The 19248-nt window shown below is 38.0% G+C and overlaps 1 protein-coding gene across 8 annotated transcripts in view; it reads left to right on the top strand.

Annotated features, from left to right (window-relative positions):
- The first annotated feature begins 4820 nt into the window (after nucleotides 1–4820).
- The window catches only part of FILIP1 (filamin A interacting protein 1), a 101340-nt gene continuing 86912 nt past the window's right edge, over nucleotides 4821–19248 (top strand). For 2 of the 8 annotated variants that reach the window (XM_063389489.1, XM_063389488.1), the window contains exon 1: nucleotides 4821–5297. The gene's annotated coding sequence lies outside the window, so the exon portion shown is untranslated. Of the gene's footprint in view, nucleotides 5315–7348; nucleotides 7436–19248 lie in introns of all 8 variants that reach the window. The other 6 variants (XM_063389486.1, XM_063389484.1, XM_063389483.1 and 3 more) reach the window with 4 other exon arrangements.

Raw genomic sequence — 19248 nt, 5'->3', positions numbered from 1 at the left:
CCCTGCCAGAGATAGGTGGCACTGTGCTCCTGGGGATGGCGGGCCGGAGCTCCACATCCCACAGCGCGGGACGCTGTGTCCAAGGACAGAGCTTCCCTTCGCGGGGAGCCAGCCCTCAGGTGTCACAGCTTTAACAATAAACTCACACGATCTGTTTGGAGAAAATACTCTCTGCTTCTGGTTTACGTGCTTACTGTATAAAGTCCTTAGTTTGCAAACACTGCCGTATTTCAGCTCGGAGTGTTTCATTTCACTGGAAAATTATTAATTTGTTTGGGGCAGGGGGGAGTCCTGATAAAGCAATTTCCTCTTCAGGGTTGTTAATAACCACAGGAACTTATTTAGAATTGAACAAATTGAGAGAGGTTGAAGGCCACTGACTAACCATCATGGTCTAGGAGCTCAAGTCAGCCAACATCAAACTGGAAATAGATTGCAAAAGCTGGGATTGCTTGACACAGGAAGTGTAATTTACTCTTGGACTGCAGTATACATTTCTGAGGCAAATTATCCAGGTTTGATTTATGTAATCTTTCTGAAAGATGTGCTTTAATTCACTGCAACTTGCTGTTTTGCATGAGGAAAATTCCACAATCTTTCCTGTGTAGGAGGCTATATTAGATTATGAAAATAGTTTATTCTGGCCTTAAAAGCAAACAATCCATTTTCAGCTCATTTTTATCTTAATTTTTGAGCAAGTTGCATACCACTCCTGGGGTGTGGCAGTGAAGCTAATAAGATTATTTACTCCATTTCCAGAGGTCTGATTTGACACTTTTCTACAGACTGGTTCTTCCTACTGTCTCCATTTGACACAAGTCTAGTGAGAGCCAGATTCTGGAGCTTTGGATTCAGAAGTGTTCAAACGACCCTAAAGTTATCACTACTTTTTGTGTCATTTTTTGTAGACAGGGTTGGCCTAAGTCCAATGGGCCATCTGATGTTCTTGATGTGGCTGCAAATCTAACTGCCCCATATTTGATCTGCACCTCACTTCATTTGAAGACACCTTATGGGATGCCAATATTTTTCTTTGTACAATGGAAAAATAAATATAAAATAACTGAAACGGACATGCCTTTTAATATGTTTCTTTCATTAATATTACAACTTCTAAAAAAGCAAAAAATGTTTCTTGAAGACAATATCTAGATTAAGACAGCATATGAAGAATTGAAATGAAATTTCAAGTTCTGGTTTTATTTCACTGACAAAGCATGCAAAACTACTACAGGAAATACTATAACATTCCAAGTGTTCCTCGAGGTTTGTGACTGTGGTGGGGATCATTTTGGTAGGATTATAAAATAGACAATTTAACTGAATCTATGAACTAAATGCAGATATAGGTTTCCTTCTTTGGCTATAAAAAAGCAGCTACTGAGATGAAAATATAGCACACCTAACATCTAAAAGGCAGTGTCAGCTTTTATAAAGTGACAATAGTATCTGGAAAATTAAAAAAATCAATACCTATCCCTCCTAAAATACAGATTTGAGGAGGTGCAGCCAAGATCTTATTAATCAACACCCTCCTTTCCAACAAACTGTAAGGAAGCACATTATACTGTAAAGCCAAAATAAAGCTAAAAGCAGTAGCATAGTCTAAAATAATAGAGATTTATGGAAATGAGCAATAAGTATGAAGGCAGGTTATCACAAAACTGTGGTGCATTACCTTTCAAGCAAATGAAAAAATAATTTGTTAGAAACTAAAATATTGATTACTTACTTCAATGCATTTTAAGGAGCAGCTTAATGAAGAACTCACAGTGGTTGCCCACACAGAATTATACACAAACTGGAGCTCTTCAGGACATGCAGTTAAGAAACCCTAAGTCTATTCACATAGATTTCTTTCCAGTATATTGGTCCAGTTAAGGCTGATGTAAAATATTTGAAAAGAACAAAGGTGTGAATGCCTCTGAATGAGATATACTCATACACCAAAGTGATGGATGGCTGAGATAAAAATTACATAGTAATATTATTGTATGTGTTCCAGAAAAACCTTATTTGCAGGCACACATTTTTAAGGTCAAGAGAACCCAGTAAGGTCAGAAGACATCTGTTTTGATCTTCTGTACAAAAACCATAGTTTTTCTGCCAGTAATTTCTTCCTCAAGCCTGGAATTTCTCTAGAACAGCTCATATCATAAAAATTTTTCTTTCATTTTCTAGCAATGTAAGTACAAAGAAATATGATTTTGTGAACAGTGACAGTCTCATCTGTATCTATGGTTAGCATTATCTTTGAAAATGGTAACAGGTCCTGCTGCTGCTCTTCTTCTCTCTGTAGTGCCACATTTTGTTCCCTTTTTTTTACATTGCTCTGGCTTTTGGTGGTTTGATTTAAATAATACTGAGATATTTGGCTTCCATTACAAATTTTCTTAGAGTTATTTACTTTGGACTCCCTATCTTGGTTGCTTGACTAAGAGATAACGTAGTCATCAGAAATTAGAAGGAACTTGCTTTTTAGACTTAGTTGGAAGGTGTCACTATGACTTTGGATGATGCTCTTTATTGACATTAGAACCTAATGTAGGATGCTAAACTAAAAAGTCTCTTCCACGGTTTTGTTTTTCCTTTTACTCCCCACCCTCCAGAACATGTCTAGTTATAATTATTTTTTTCTGTCATTCAGTAGGGGAAAAACTTAGATGAGAACCATTTTCATACTGCACAAAGTTAAAAATTTTACACTTCCAGTATTGCTGATTAATTACACCTTTTCTCATACTAGAACTGTTTGTATTTTTTCTGACTCACTTGCAATCTATTCTATTTTGCCTATTTTTTTTTCTGAAATTCCCCTGGTGTTAGAGGATTGTATCTATGGTGCAGAACTGGGGACTGAGTTTGCAAGTGTGCAAGAATAAGCAGATTAGAACCAGCAGGTCACTACTGAAACCCACCCACAAGGGCTGGCAGCAGAGAACACCTCCTAAGAAGTTGTATTGTTTTCCACTCAGTGAGCATGCCAGTAACTAATGGGAGAGAAATGCTAAGAATCATTTGGTTTTTTCTGAGATCTATAAGCCAAGTTAATTGTTTTGTTTGCCTGATTTATTATACTTGAATGAATAAATTACTGTTAATACTGTACTTTGAGCTAGAAGTTAAAGCCAGAATAGTTGAAAAGTTACTCATTGTCTGGAGCACCTAAATTTTACATGAGGGAACTAAGTTAGAGATTCTTTTTAGAATGTGGATACATGTATCTCACTTCAGTGCAAAGTGGAAGCATATAGCAGTAATCTTTATGCCAATACATTTTATGTCTCTAAAATAATTTTCCAAATAACTGTTTCTGAAAAACAGAAATTCTCCCATTTTTATACATTCTAACTATTCTGTCCAAGTCAAATCTTGAAATGCAAATGGAAATTAGTGATTATTACTTGGTCTCCGAAACAAAATATATTTGACATTATTGAAGTGTTTGGTGCTTTCATAAATGTGTCATCACTGTCTAAATATCAGTTACTTGACATAATACATAATATTTACTTCATTTTCTCTTTATGGGCAACTTGGGAATGAAAGTATTTTTTCATTGTTCCTTGCTTGTTTAGATAATGACACAGATCAAGCAGAATTCATTCCGGAGACAATGTTAGAGCACCAGGCTACAGCTAATCCCACAGCTGCTTCCTGTAAGGGCTTGTACTCACCCTCTGCTATCTCATATCCTTGTGGCTAAGTTGTGTTCCTGCATGTTGGAATTGCCAGTGTGACACCTTCTCACTCCCCATCCTACTCCTTGCACAGAGACCCAGCATCACTCCAGGGTACTGTTATGACCTGCTTGAATCTTTTTTTGCTCTACAAGGTTGGTGTGTCCTTGTGTATAAATATCAACAAGCAGATTTTTTAACATAATTTTGCTTTTTTTCTTTCTTGTTTTTTTTCTTTCCCTACCTCTTCTTCTAACCCTAGATCAATACCACAAGTCATCACTAGAGAAAAGCTTTCCAAAGGAGGCTCTTTCTGCATTTAACTCAGAAGTACTGCTCAGATGAGAACAGTACTTCAGTACCCCAACAGTACAGAGTTGTTGGGGTAGGGACTTTTTCTTGCCAGAGACATTTACATTTACAGAGGCTATTCTGCTGTGAGATGGTAGAACCTTGTTCCAGAGTCTTGAGATCTGCAACATCTTTGAGGCTTGATATCATGACAGTTTGTGGTCTGAAAGCTGTCCAATGTTACTTCTGGTCTGTTGATTAAGAGACTTATGGCTTAGAATTAGGAGCAGTAATTAGATCCAGAAGCGGGTGTGGATACATCAGAATGCATACAGCCCTGGAGTAAAGTGTTCCTAATACTCCTATCAAACATTGTGATTTGTGTGGCTTTCCTTTCCTTCAGTGAGAGACACTGTAGGAATAACTGCAGGAAGCTCTTGGTTTGGGAGAAAAAGGTTGTCTTTGGAATAAATATCACAGTGAAAATTTTCCACCCTAAGCCTTTCATTAATTTCTCCATGTCATCTTAGTATATTTAAGCTCTGTAAGAAATTATGCTGCAAAAAGTTCTTCCCACGTGTAATTTTTCCTCAAGTAAAGTGCATACCTTTCAAATTATAAACTTCCTACTTGTCTTAGGAAAATTCTCACTGTATAAATAATTGAACTCATCTGCAGTGAACACAAGTATTCTTTCTCTAGCAGTCTAAAATATATGCCTAAATACACATCTTGTACTTAGTGCTCTAAATAGTAATTACTCCTGTGAAGTCACTGGAAGCCCTTAAAAGGGTTTGACAGTTTCCCCACAATCTTTCAGTGAATGTAGTAGCTGGGCTGTGCAGTGCAACATCCACTGATAATTCAGCAGCTGAGGAACTCAGTAAAGCCTGCTCCAAACTTCTCAGCTGTTGACAGGCTTGACTTGCTGAGAACACTGGTTAAATATAGCACAAGCGAGCTGAGCTCAACAAAGTCATTGCTGTAACACTGTGTGAAGAGACCAGAAGAGGGGAAATACAATCTGAGAACTAAACTGCCAAAGCCTAACACCACCTAGCAACAGTTGAAAAACTTTTAAACAAAAGTCTGGGTGAGACACAGAGAGAGTGTACCTCCTGCTTCTCCTGCCTGGGATTTCTGCGAGAAGCAGCTCCGGTCTTCTGTTCCCTACCTTGTTTCCTTCATTACTTCAACTGCTGGTGGACCTAGAAAAGCGGGAAAAGTTCCTGTCTTTGTGATCTCCTGAGCTGGATCATTCTACTCCTGTGGTAGTGCTGTGGGACGGGCTACTGCGATCTTGCATTGTAAAGGATATAATCCTAGGTCCGTGTTGCTGACAGGTAGGACTGAGTTTACCACTCCGTCATTTTTTCTTACAAGAACCTTTATTTTCTGGTGTCTTTTTCACAAAAAATTTCTTTTCTAATGTCTATTGTCTCTTTCCTTCTTTGAACGATCTTCTGAATGATTTGGAAATGTCAATAGGTGAAAGCTGAGATAAAACTTTTAGAGGGTTTTTTTAATGTTTTCATGATAGAAAAGCATTGCTTAAATAACTTTTGCAGTTCTGAGAACAAGCATAATAAAATAGCTAGTAGTAATATGAAAAAATGTGCAGATTTTGACATGTACCTTGTTTATATCTGCTTACATGCAGACAGAAGACTAATCAACATTTAATAATAGAATACGTATCATCTCTGACCAGTGATAGTCTAGCAGCTATTAAAAACAGTGACAACCTGTGTGATAAAGAAAAGGAAACAGCCATTTAGTAACAGAAGTAAGCAAATAATAGTTCATGGCCCGGTGAATTTGTACTTTTTGTTTCCTTGCTAACTTTTAGGACACACCTGGTGCCTTTCACACTGCTTTTGTGACAACTGCTCTTGGTTCTTTCTCTTGTGCTTATTTACATAGAATGAATATTAATCTCTGCTGCTTTGATTTGCAGCATAATGCAACTGTCCCAGGGACTGACCTTATGTTCATTGTACCTAAGTGTGCTTGAGCTGGGTGGTTGTTGTTAAAGTGTTTGTTTCTTTCAGCAAAATAAATGAGAAACCAGTTCTCAGATGTTTTAGCCTGGCAGCAGGATGGAAGCCTGTTTGTTGTTGGAAATGCACATCCCACGGCCCCATGGTGGTCGTGTAATTTAGGGGAGGAATTGCTTAGTGTGATTTACTTTGTCTTATCTTACAAAAGCTGTTTGATCAATTGGAGAATGAATTCCATTCTTCCCTGCCACCTCTTTTAAAGCTGTTTGCTGCAAAACTAAAGAAATCCAGTGAGCATGAATCTTTAAGAGACACACTGATTATAAGTTCATGTGCAATATGAATTCAGTTATGAAGGCAGAGATTTAAAGAATGCACTTTGTGCTAAAACCCTGTTCACAGATTTGTGTAGAATTGTCTCAGATGAAAAATATTTGTCCTAAAGCAGGAATGAACTGAGTCTGTGCTGACTGTCTGTGGTGTTTGACACTTGGTCTGTGGACTCTGGGAGTGCCTCAGGGAGATGAGAATGTCTTGCTTTTGCTAAATAATTCTAGTTGCATCCCTGCATACTACATAAATGACATCAATACCACATCTTAGCAGTGGATGGATTGGATGGAATTAAAATACTCTGAAGCAACTTGTACTTGGTGACTGAGAATGTAACTGCTTGTGAAATGATAAAATAAGTTAAACTTTTGGATGGAAGAAAATTCTTGAAAGCAAAAAGTAACACAGTGTACATTTTATTTCATAGCAAGGGGCACACTAAAGCACTAAACAGAAACACTTTTTGGCAACTGTCATTTAATGTGATAATCATTATTGTGGGATTACTAAAGCACTATGGTATCCCAAATCTAAGTCTCAAAAGGAAACTTTGGAATTACTTTTTAATAAGGACATATCCTGAGAAATTAATTTTTTTCATAAGAAGGCTGCACAGTGAGAAATAAATCTGAGACAATATGATTTGTACAGTCTTAGTCATCTTGACATTAGAGTGAAAATTAGTTTCTTAATGAGACATCTGGCAAATTAAACGGTGGAGAAATGACAAATTTGACCTTCTGAAAATATAGGGATGGTAAAATCTGGGAAAATGCTGTGGTAATATTGACTCCTTTTTTGGTTTAATTGTTGCTCAGTGTAATGTGTGGTTATACAACTTCCCCTTTTTTACACAATTTACTTTTAGCAGAGTTTTTTGAATCAAAAGGCAAGTTATCAACCTGATAACTGTCAAATGAAGTCACATTTGAACAGTCTAATAGCAACTTCAAACTCTAACACATGGAATTGTGGTTTTACATACATCTGTCTTCCTTTCCACTTCAAAATGGAGGAGGAGGCTAAAATTACTCTTTTCAACAGGTGTCCACAAAGAGGCTCTGGGATTTTCCAATCAAACCTGTGGAATATATAACGTGGCTATTCAACAGATGGTTTCATATTTGAAAGGTAGCCAATTCTTCTCATGACTACAATGAAACCAAGGTCAATTTTATATCAAATCAAAAAGTAATTTATGTTTTGGCGATACAGTCCATTGTAGTGATTTTTATGGAAGACAAGTAGACATAGCATACCCATTGATTTCCCCCCTTATGCATCATTTTAATTTTGTTTATATTTACATAACTGGGGAATGAATGGTGCCTTTCATGGTGCTAAAGACTCCTTCCAATCTGAATCCACTTCCAGACTCTGTCGGTGGCTCTTTTGATTTTATTATAATATTTTCAGTTATAGTTATTATGAATTTTTATTGTTTAATTATTATATTAATTTTGTTATAATTTTAGCTGATCTAGTCCCAGCTAAAGTCACCCTCTTAACTGAGTGTTTTCATCACCTCAGTCTTTCAGTCTCTTTATAGAGGATCTGATTGTTTTTAACACCAAATTCAAAGACTTGAAATCCACCTTCAAAGCTCAGCACTGTTCTGTCCCTGCTTACATTTGCCTTGATTTTCCTGAGCTCCTCCCTCTCATATCTGGTAGACTGTTGACCTTTGGCCCTGGTGTTTACTGGTACACCCTTTATGCTGCTGGTTTTAGTGTACTGATGTTGACCTCATGACATCTGAGTTTTCTGTAGTGCCGCTCACTGTCACACCTGACACAAATGGAAAGACTAAACATTAATATTAATTGAACTATGTCAGCCAAAGTAGGATTTCTGAAGAAACAGATGTGCTTCCTGGAAGCATACTGTGGACTAAGCATTAGTATATTAGGAAAATCTCTGTTTTGCTGGTATGCCCTCTTTTGCTCCTCTAGGTTACAATTTCACCACTATAGACATTTATATAATAAAAGCTTCTTATTGATAGAGGTGTATCACTGAAACTCCTCCTGATACAGGATCTTTCTGTTGGCAGAGATTCCATACATGTTTAATTTAGGACATTTGGTAATCTTATCTAACTCAGTTCAGGTACCCCCAGGCAGAAATTAAAAATGTGCCTCGGAGCTGTGCCAGTCAAAGGTCAAGTTTGTGCCACCAAATCCAGAATGAGATTTCCTTTGAATTTAATAAGACCAAGTTTTTGTATTCAGGAATTAGCAGATAAATTTCCAGTAGTCCCTCAAGAGCATTTAACAAAACAGATCATCTCTATTCCTGTCCAAATATATTTTTCTAAGAAATATTTTACTTTTCCTACAATTTCCTGTTTCTTTCCTTCCTTTCTCAAGGTCTGTCATTGCAGGTGGCCATGTTATTTAAATGTATAAACTGAATTTGGGGCAGGGGTGTTATTGTTCTACATATCTAAAACGACAATTGGAGAAATAAAGTGAATATTTGTGAAAAAGCCAGATGAAACAACGTTATAAATGAGAAGGAACTGCATCTATCCATACTTTGTATTTCACCAAAAATGTTTAGTGTGTAAAACCTAGGATAATGACTGAAAGCTAGAAAGATAAGAAAAGGATATTCTATTGTATAGAAATGTTTAAATACTTCTTTACAAGAAGCCCAAATGTCTAAACCTTTCAGCTTCATCAACCTATTGTGGTAGTTTTTATTTTTAGCCTTTTCTGTTTTCCTTTCTCTCATTGTTTTCTACTGGAAGTTGTTTCTTAATTTTATACAGAATATTGGTAATTATTTGGGGACAGCAGGCTTTTCTTAATTTTGGAGCATATTAGGTAACTGAAAAAACAATCACTTCATAAAATATTAAGATCTTTTTTTAGCCTTTTTCTGCTTTTTTTTCTCTTTTTCTGCTTAGTGGCCAGTATTTGTACCAAGCTAGTGACACTAGAGCTTGTAACATGCTTCTGTAGTTATGTTTGAGGTGAAGGGCAGAAACAATTGTGCCTGTGTCCTCTTCAGGAGAGTCTCTGATCATGGTGAAAGTGTGTGATGCCTCATGTATTTGTGAAAATCCTACATTTCAGGACACTTGATTAGATTTTCCCTTTTATTTCAGGTCTTTGCACCTACTCCTCCTGCTTCTGCAGATAATCTGTACTTTCTGTATTACTTTTTATTCTCAACATCATAGTAAAAATACGTACTAATAAAAGTGCAAATAGAAAGACTTCCTAAATTGGGCCTGCTGTGCTTTTTTTTTATTTTTTTAAAAATTCAAGATGTCTTTGCCCTGTGATTCTCATTCTGCTTTGTCTGGACTATCTCTCTGAATCTTTTTCACAAGTAAAGCATGCAAATTGTAGCTCTAAAGGTAATCTGTAAGATTACATAGATTGTGGCATCCTTCACAATGTTTTCCACTCTCAGAAATACAGAGAAAACACAATTAAAAGCTTAATGAGACCTGCATCAGAAATGGGAGTATATGTGTGCGTGCACGCATGACTTTTGCAAGGAAGGAAATGCTTTTTGGCACTACAGAATGCTTTGCTGAAGGAGTGGGACAAACATATCCAAAGCACAGGGAAATAGGCTGGAGCTTGTACTTTTTCCCTTAAATGGACAACCCGTCTGGTTGCTGTGTGCTCAGAGGCAAAGGGGGGTGTGAATCCCAAGGATCGCTGCACTTTGTCCAAATTAGTTTCATTTCAAAGCTGATAAAATGACAATTAAAATCGCAGCTGTCTAAGATGTCGCCAAAGTCATTCAAATATAAACTGGTGGGGTTTCAAAACAAGAGCAGAAACCTTGCAATAAACTTGTCCAGTTTGACTTACACACTTTTAGAGCTCTGTAATACAATAATGGTGACTTTCTTTGCTTTTCCTTTTTGGGGAAATGGTGACAAAGAGTGTAATGTTTTGTGATTTATGCTGTTCAAAAGTCTGTTCCAGCGCATATGTAAAAGTGATATTTTGGAATCTAAATCCATTTTCTAACTGAAGTCCACAGTATTTAGAGGCTTGTATGTTTGCAGAAGGGAGGTGTCTAACTGACTAGTGTATTTTGGTTGTCGACAACAAGAGCTACAGCTTTGCTAACAAACTTTAAAAAAAACCAACTGATAAAAAATGGATTTTATTGCAGTGACATAATAGGGGTTTTTTTTAGAAGTTGGCTTTAAGGCTGCTCCTATTATAAAAAATAAGTAATTGAAAATGAAAACTCATGTGTCCTTGGTAGAAGAATTCTCACTAGAGTTTATCAGCCTGCGTTTTCCAGAAAATATAAAGCAAATGAATACAACAGAAAGCAGAGACTGCTTGCATCAGTGTAATCGAATTGCTGCCAACTTGCCTTGTTTATCTAAGAGATCTCTGTGAAAATAAGGTCTTTCCCACACAGGCATGAGTCATAGGATGTAATGCAACTAAGCAGACTTGCTTCAGCTTTCTAATGCACACAAATCTAAACTAACCTGTTTTAGTGTCTGCTCCTGTAACTAAATGAGATCTAACTTGACAACAGGAAGGGAGAAGTAATGGTGAGTTCATGGTGCTATTTCAGTGCAACAACCTGAATGCTAAGGAAACGATGCAATTTCCATTTATTAGGAAAACTGCAGTTACTGTGACAACAAATATACACTGAAAAAAAACATACACAAATTATCCTCAGGTTGAATTTGGTGAACACAGTAAAAAGGGTATTCATAAAACCTCACACTATCTAGCTATGTCTCTGAAAGAACATCCTTACTTTTAAAATACATAATCCAGATTTTATAAATTTTTTTATATTTTTTTAACAGATCATTCAAAAAATAACCCTTTAAAAGCCATAAGCAAGGGCATAAACAAAAGGGTGGGAAAGAGCATGTGGTTAATGATGACTGCTTTTGTGTTGGGATGATTGAAATTTAATTAACCATATACTTCTCATGCTGAAGTTATTCTATTCCTTTGTCTTTCATTCATGCTTATCCTGAAAATCTCATCCTCTGTAATTGGAAAGCCTCTTGGATCTAACTTTTAAGGTAAAGGTTACAGTAGTTCTTCGACAGTGTGTTATTTCTCTTGTTTATTTTTCAACAAGGAGTTCTGTAATGAAAAGAAACATGGATTTTATTCCAGTAGATAAGGATTTCAGTTCCTCAGGCTAATAAAATTCTTTAGAGGAAACGATACATTCCAGTTTTTGACTCTGGGCGGGAGACAGCAGGAAGGGAGTGATGCCATGCTGGATGTCCTCACGCGTGTCAAACATAGCGCAGAACACGATGTCCCTGTGCTCGGGGGACACACATGGCAGCAGGGCAGCCTCGTGTTCTGAGGCAGCTGGCTGTGGGAACCACTGCTGCCTCCAGTGGCACGAGACACAGGCTGGAATCCGAGAGCAAAAGGCATCAGAGTGCAAACAGTGAAAGGCATCAGAGTGCAAACAGTGAAAGGCAGGGTCACAGCAGCGTATTCTCTGCACCAGGGCTGCTGCTTATTTACAGAGCCAGAACTGAGGTGGAAGGAACTGGCAGAAGTCATCCAGTCTCCCTCAAAGTGGGACTGTCTCCAGTGTCTGATCAGGTTGCTCAGGGCTTTGCTTATTTTCATATATCTTGAGTATTTTTAATTTATAAATTATCTAAGGTCTCTCATCTTTGTGATCTTTGGGTCACAACGTTTTGGACGTGGCTGGCTACAGAACATTTTGCAGGAAACGATAATCAGTGTATCAAAATAGATAATACACTGAATGAAAGATGGCTTGAGAGTTAGTTGATAGTAACATATCACAGGTCTTTGGCACTTTCAAAATTGCAAAACCCCCCATCTGTAGTGTTGTTTTGGTTTTTTGGTTTGTTGTTGTTTAATTTTGTTGCATGTGTTATGTCCTAAAATAAGAATAATATGGACAAAAAATCTTGAATATAATTTTTAATCTTAGTTTACTCCAGCTTTCAAAGTGCACACCCTCTTCCTTCTGCCTGCTACCTTCAGTTTGAAAGCCACACATTTAGAATTAGGCACTGTTGAGATGCCATCTCTCTGCCAAGACTATTACGAAAAATGTTAAGTATGTTCTATCCTGGTAATCAAATCAGCTGCAAGGCTAGCATTGAGAATGTAAGTAATAAGAAAATAAGTCTATAAGGAAGAATGCTGCTTTTGAGAAAGGAAACTCTGGAGACTGTTTCCACTGCAGAGTTTCCTTTTCTCACTGAACATCTCTTTCCAATTGTACTCTAATCAGGAGCAGAGCATGATGCACATATGGCAAACATGATTCCTAGATGGAGTTCTGGTTAGCCTAAGACTAATTTTAAAAAGCACAACTTCTGGAAGCATCTTTATCTGCCTGTTAGTGACTATTGTAGCATGGAACAAGGACAAAGCAGAGGCCTTGTGACACTCAAAGGATGTGGCAGACAGTCTTTCCACATAGGATTTCTTATACCTATTAAGAATAACCACTGAAGACAGGTAATCTTCTCTTTAGATAAATAATGTTCCCAAAACTGGAACTTCAACTGGAATATTGTCATCATTTGTACATATGGAGGGGAAAAGGAGAGGGAATTCTTATAGCTGGTAGTGTACAGAGGTCTCAGATCCCATTGTACTTCTCTAGAGCAAAGTCAGAATTGGCTGCAGAGAGGAACTGGAGGAGCTGGTATGTCTTGTGCACACACACACACACACACACTTGTCATACACCCTTGCAGTCTTTTTAATAAAAAAAAAGCTGCCATAAGCTTCAGTGGGGTTAACATAATGAGAAAGGTAGTGAGATTTAGGAAGAAGAGTTTGTGTTTCGAAAGACACCAAAATAGGCTAGGACAGACAAGAAGTGCTTTAGCAGGAGGCCAGGAAGCTGAGTGTTTTAAAGCTAAACTCTAAACCTCTCGACCATGAATCACCAGGTAAACATCTTTAACTACCCTGCCTTGTATCCAAATGGGCAGAGGTTTCAAATGTAGCTAGTGGGTTGGAGAAAAATACTACCTAAACTGATTTTCCTTTGCTTTCAGAGAACACGTTCTAAAACCCCGAATTATTTTGGAACAGCTTTTTATTAGAAAGATAGAGGGGGTGAATGTAAGTGTCTTGGGTACAGAATTCCATCTATTTGCAAATGAAAATTTACAGAACTTAAACAACAAGATTGTACTGCTGTGGTACTTAGGGGCCCAGGAGGAACTGTTCAGAGCCCTCTCTGTGATGGTGACGCAGCTGCCTTATCCCAAGAAAACAAATTCCCTGCAGTGATACAAGTGTCTAGCCCCTGCTCCGTGTCAGGACCAGCCACACAACATTATCACTACAGGTCTCTGAGAATGAATGGAGTGCTAGGGAAATACATGGGATCTGTAGACAGTGTAATGAGTTTCTCCGTAGCTCAGCACAAAAGAAACCTAGGAAAACAAACAGAAATAAACTGAATAATCTACAGAAATGTTCAGTGAATACCCTCAAGATAACACAACAGTTTGTAACAGTTTGTTAAGGAATAAGTAGAATGGGAACAATTCTACACGCTGTTGATGTCAGCTCCAAAAATCCCTCCAGGATAGCAGTGAGTGTCTAGAAATAAGGCAGGCATAACTGCACACAAGGAGGGTTAATTTAGTTACCACCAGTGCTAGTTGTGTAAACAAAGTCTAAATCACACTGCAAGAGTGTGATTGAACTGCAAGGCTGTAGGAGTGGCAGGACATCTCATAGACTCCTTATTCACCAGAAACACTTGGCTAAATTCAGGTTCCCTCTCCAAAATAGTCATGTCACGTTTGAAATTTGTTCTTTTTAAAAATAATGTTACCTTAAAATGTGAGGTGATAGTTGTCATACCAGGGAGGAGAATGCTGGTTAAATTGCTGACTTTCACATCAGTGACTCCCTGTGTGACTCTCAGCAAGCTACTTTTCCACTTTTAATAACAACCTGGAATGTTACAAGAATAAACATAGTAGTGACTTTGACACTCTGAGATGTTGCAGTGTTGAACATCATGTCAGCAGCCTTGAATAAGAAGACTTAAATAGCCCTCCTTAGAAACCAGATTGTGCAGGGAGAAGTAGGAATAGAAGTTGAATTAGTCTGCATGACAAGAATATGTATTTTTAGAGGAGCTCCCCAGAGAGAAGCTTAGCTATGTCCCGAGTTGTAGGTTACAATAAATCAGCCATACTGGTAAAGCACAGCAAAAAAAGGATGGAGGAAGACCAGGGATGTGACCAGAAAGCTTCAAGAACAAAACATACTAGAATAGAAACCGGACTAATGTCAATACTAAGATGTTTCAGGAAAATCAGAACCATTCCCTCAGGTTCAGTCGTGCCAGAAGTAATTCATGGGGCAAAGAGGGTGCTGTCAGCTTGTGAGCTTGTTGTTATTTTGGGAGTGCTCAGGACAAGCACTCGAGGAGGAGGAGAAAAAGAACCTTTGACAGGAGGGGTGAGCCGAATGTGACTGCCCAAATTAGCTGGTGTTTGGCAGCTCTGGAGCCACTATGGGGTGTGGGGAGGGAGGAAGTGGGAGCACCTGGAGAACAGAAATGTCCTGTGGTGATGCCTGTCTCTTGCAAGCTCAGCAGGTAACCAATGTCTCCAGTCCTGCCTGCTTTGTTAAAGCAATGGTGGCAGCTTGAGTGACCCTTGCTGACTGGGATTTTTCATAAGGACTTACCAAGGAATTAAGTTGCCATTACATGATGCTCTGCTTTAATTTAAACCAGAAAAAAAATAGAAAAAAATACAGTTCTGATGTCTTCAAGGAAGTTGAACTCTCTGATCCCTAGATGATTTGGTTCCATGATGCTTTAAAATGTCCTGAAAAACAACTATGGAAGATTTTTTTTGAGATTTTGAATCTGTGTGGTTGGCAATGCCAGTAGGCAGAAGGGACGGTGAGTTTGGGAACAGGGCAGAGTCTCACCCTTACGTGTGTGCCCCTGCTCAGAAAAGGCCACAGCTGCTGAAACATGGCTGAGGGCAGTGTGGGTCTGCCACACTGTGCCCTGCCATGGTGGAACAGCAGTGACAACTGCACAAGTGGGCCTCAAAACTAGCCCAGATCAAAGCAGGAGGTCTGGAAATAATTTCTTAGTTTAGTTGTGAGCCTCTCAGACTGGGGAGAGAATGGGGTAATAAATGACCCTTGCATTTCATGAAAGGGAGCTCAGGTCTTTATTGTGAGGCTTGGACTTTCACATTTCACACCTGAAAAAAAGTCCAAGCAGCCACCCACATCCTGGGTTTACCAGGATGTAAAAAATGGTCTGCATGTCCTGGTCTGCTGGGAGAGGAGTGAAAGCTGTAGTCCCCTTTCAGGGAATGACACAGGGAGGCATTGTGGGAAGATAAGGAAAAGAGACCTCCTAAAAAAGTGAAAGAAAGGTGTAAGAAAAAGGTGTGGAAAGGAAAAGAAACCAGTAATTTCTTTTAAACAATACTAGTTAATTTCACTTAAAAAATAGTGACCCACAGTGATGACGTTTAGAATTCTCAAAAGAAGGAAAGGGAGTTGCATGTGTGCCATGTACTGAAATGTAGCAGCATTTCAGCAAATGCTTTGTCATTGTGGAGAGAGGAGCTTCTCCCCATGTGTACAGTGGTAACACCCATTCTCTTACAAAAAACTCATACCATGCTATAGCAGAACAAGAGTTCAAAAGGTTTGTTTAAATCCTCACAGCAAACTGTAGCACATCAGGGGGCTTTTTTTTTTTTTCTGTTAGTTGTTGGTTGGTTTGTGTTTTCTTGCTGTTGCTGTTGTTGGGTTGTTTGGTGGGGTTTTTTTTAAATGTAGGGATATGGGATTTGGGGGAAGGGGTTTTGTGCGATTGTTTTTTCTTCTTTTCACAGTGAAAGAACAAAGTTAAGCCCTCAGGGTTTTGAACCTACTGTCTAATGGTTGAACCTAGTATCAGATCTCCAAGCTCCCCTGGACAGCCTACTTTATTGTTTTCTTGATGTAAAAACAAGGGACACTGAGAACTGAGAGGTAATAACCTCTTTTCAGGGTGGTCATTTGGTTGCTTCTTGGATCAGGCAGCTTGAGATGCTTCAAAATAGCTTATACAAAACACTGTATCTCCTCCAAAGGATGCATATACATCTCTTCTCTGTGTGTCTAAGCCCCCAGCCCCTGTCCAGGAACATGCACATTTCCTGACTCATGGCAGCTGTACCCTGTCTGGTTGTACCTCATTAGCAGTAGCTCAGAAATCAGAGCAATCTTCTGCTGTTGCGTAAGTTTTTCCAAGCAGTAAACAATAGCACACTGCCATAAACTTTATTATATTTATTTTGGAATTCAAGATCCTGAAGACACCACTGCTTATTTTTATTTTCTTTAATGACAATCCAAAAAGAATGTAAGATGCTATTATTTAATAAATACCTTCAGGATAACTTAGTATCTTCTTAATTAAATGATCTAAAAAGGAAAAATAAATATTACAGAAGCTATATTAAGCCAATAATTTATCTTCCAGCTGAAAAACATGGTTATGATTGTTTTATTGTCATATCAGTTTTATTGCTGTATCACAACTTACAGAATAAAATGGTGACGGCAAATTTAAAGCTATAGAAATAGAAGACTATTAGTAGGAAAAATTACATTTTAAAGGTTTAGTAACGTACCTTTCAATACATCCTATTTTAAATAGCTCTTTTTTACTTGCATCTCAAACATTTGTTTAAAATATTTTAAAAGCAGTAGCATTATCAACTGGCTCAAAGCAGCTTAGAATATAAATGGTCCTTGACTATTACTGGAGTTCATTAAAAGAAAATTCTTGTCTGACTCTAAAATCTATTTTGGAGCTACGGCTGCTCCACTCCCCTGCTTGTGGCATGATGCAGCTGCTATTCCTTTAATATTTTTGCTGACAGCTACAGCTGACAGATAACATTTCAGTTCACCCCAACATCAACTGTGTCTCAAGGCTCCCTTAGGCTGAAAATGCTGCCTTCCTTGTGGCATCACTGGGCATCACAGTGCAACTCTGCAAATGTGCCATTATCCACTGGTCACTTGTAAGGGAGCAGCACACACAGGGCTGCAGTCAGGTCGTGTGCTGGGGGAGCACAGCAGTCATCTCTCATCTGTGACTGGTGCAGCAATATCCTCTTCTTTCTCTTCATTCCTTCTCCCACATCCTAAGAAAATAGGCACCCGAGCCTGGCAGTAAAAATAATTTTTTATATACAGCTCTGCAGTCTGTCAACTGATATTTCACATTTCATACAAGATGTCACGTAATATTTTTGTTTTAGTTATATTTGTTACCATAGACAATATAAAAGTATTTTATCCATCTTAGTGTATAATTCCCTAGCACACAGGCTTTGATTTCTTGGTCCATAGGAGTTTTCAGATCATAATCAAGCACTCAGTAATACTGTGGTGATCCAGCCACAAAAGAGACTTTTAACAAATGCAGGACTTTTTTCCTCCCTGAGAGAAAACAAGAACACTTACAGTGCTCCCAGTTCTGTCCTTGAACATCCCTATCTGTTAGAAAGAAGCTGGAGGACAGGTAAGCAGTCAACATGTAAGAGAGGGAGACAAAGAAAACTGAGAAGGAGGCATTGCTCAGTTAGTGCTCCAGAGAAATTCTCAGGAAAATTAATTATGACATATCTGTATTTTTTTGATTGATGACTGAATTAAAAAAAGAAAAACAAATTAATGCTTTGCTATGTTTTCTGGTTTTGGGGGGTTTTTTTTAGGATTTCAAGTGAGATCCATTAGCTTTTGTTTGGATTTAATATTTTACTAGACTTCAAAATACTGCTTTTATTATGGGGCTCATCTATCAAAATTTAAATAACAGGAAGACAAGAGGGAGTTGGAACCATGAAAAAAACCACCAAAACAACCCAGAAAGGAAAAGGTTACAGAACCTTTTTACCACGGTATAGACATTAAAATGTCTCCCAGGAAAATACTCTGACTATTTCACTTTGCAGAAAAAAAGTCAACTTTGTCTGAAATTTAAATATTCACTGGAGCAAGAGCTAACACTTGGGAAGACCCAAAGCTACATGCAAAATGATAGAGTTGGTTGACTCCCTGTGACCCCAAATTCACACATTTTTGTTCAAATACCCATTTTTGAATCCTGCAGACAATTTGAAAAACAGGTTTTGGATTGTAAGAACTAAAGACACTACTGGGCTTTGAGAGAAAATTGGGACTTTTGGTAAAAGAAGGCAGAGAAATAAGTTTCTTAAAATTGTTCTACTTCCCTCCCATAGTACCACTGAAAAACATACCTACCAATACAAATAAGTAATACATTGTCACTGTACTATGAAGAAAGCAGTGAACCTCAGCTTTCTGTGTCAGGTGATGATATTAGATTATGTAGTCTTTGACAGCTCAAGGAATACCTAGTGTAGGTACTGTTATGTTAGACTGGATTCCTTTTCTCTTCCTTGGTGCAACTCCCCTTCCACAGGTTTCTCAAGGAAGGCAGAACTTCTCAATTCTGTCCTGCATTTCAGTGGAATCATCTGGTTTCTAACTCTTATGAGTGACATTTCATCTGTGTGACCCTGCAAATCAAAACACTTTCTTTGTGGAAATGAGCCTGCCTGAAACAGCTTGCATTAAAAATCAGCTGTAGTTAATAGGTCAAAATTCCCAAGGACATTGCACAAAAATCTGGCAGTGTCAGGCTGGTTCATCTTAAAAATGCTAAAAATCATAGAGCATTGCAGGCAGGAAAACACAAATTGCAGATGTTATATTATTTTTACATTTTTTTTAGTGCTGCCAAAATAGGCATCGTTTGCAGGTCAAATACAAAAAAAAAAAAGACTTAGCAAGTTTGGCAGAAATAATAATGAGTAATATTTAGAAATTTCTTAGAGCATTTCTGAGAATGTGCTGTGTATGTCAGCTCACAGATCGTGACCATGTCCTTTTTTCATGTATTTT

Source organism: Prinia subflava, chromosome 2 (assembly GCF_021018805.1).
Source record: "Prinia subflava isolate CZ2003 ecotype Zambia chromosome 2, Cam_Psub_1.2, whole genome shotgun sequence".
NCBI lineage: Eukaryota > Metazoa > Chordata > Aves > Passeriformes > Cisticolidae > Prinia > Prinia subflava.
Note: the sequence above shows the minus strand (reverse complement) of the source record. Positions and strands in the feature narration are given on the sequence as shown.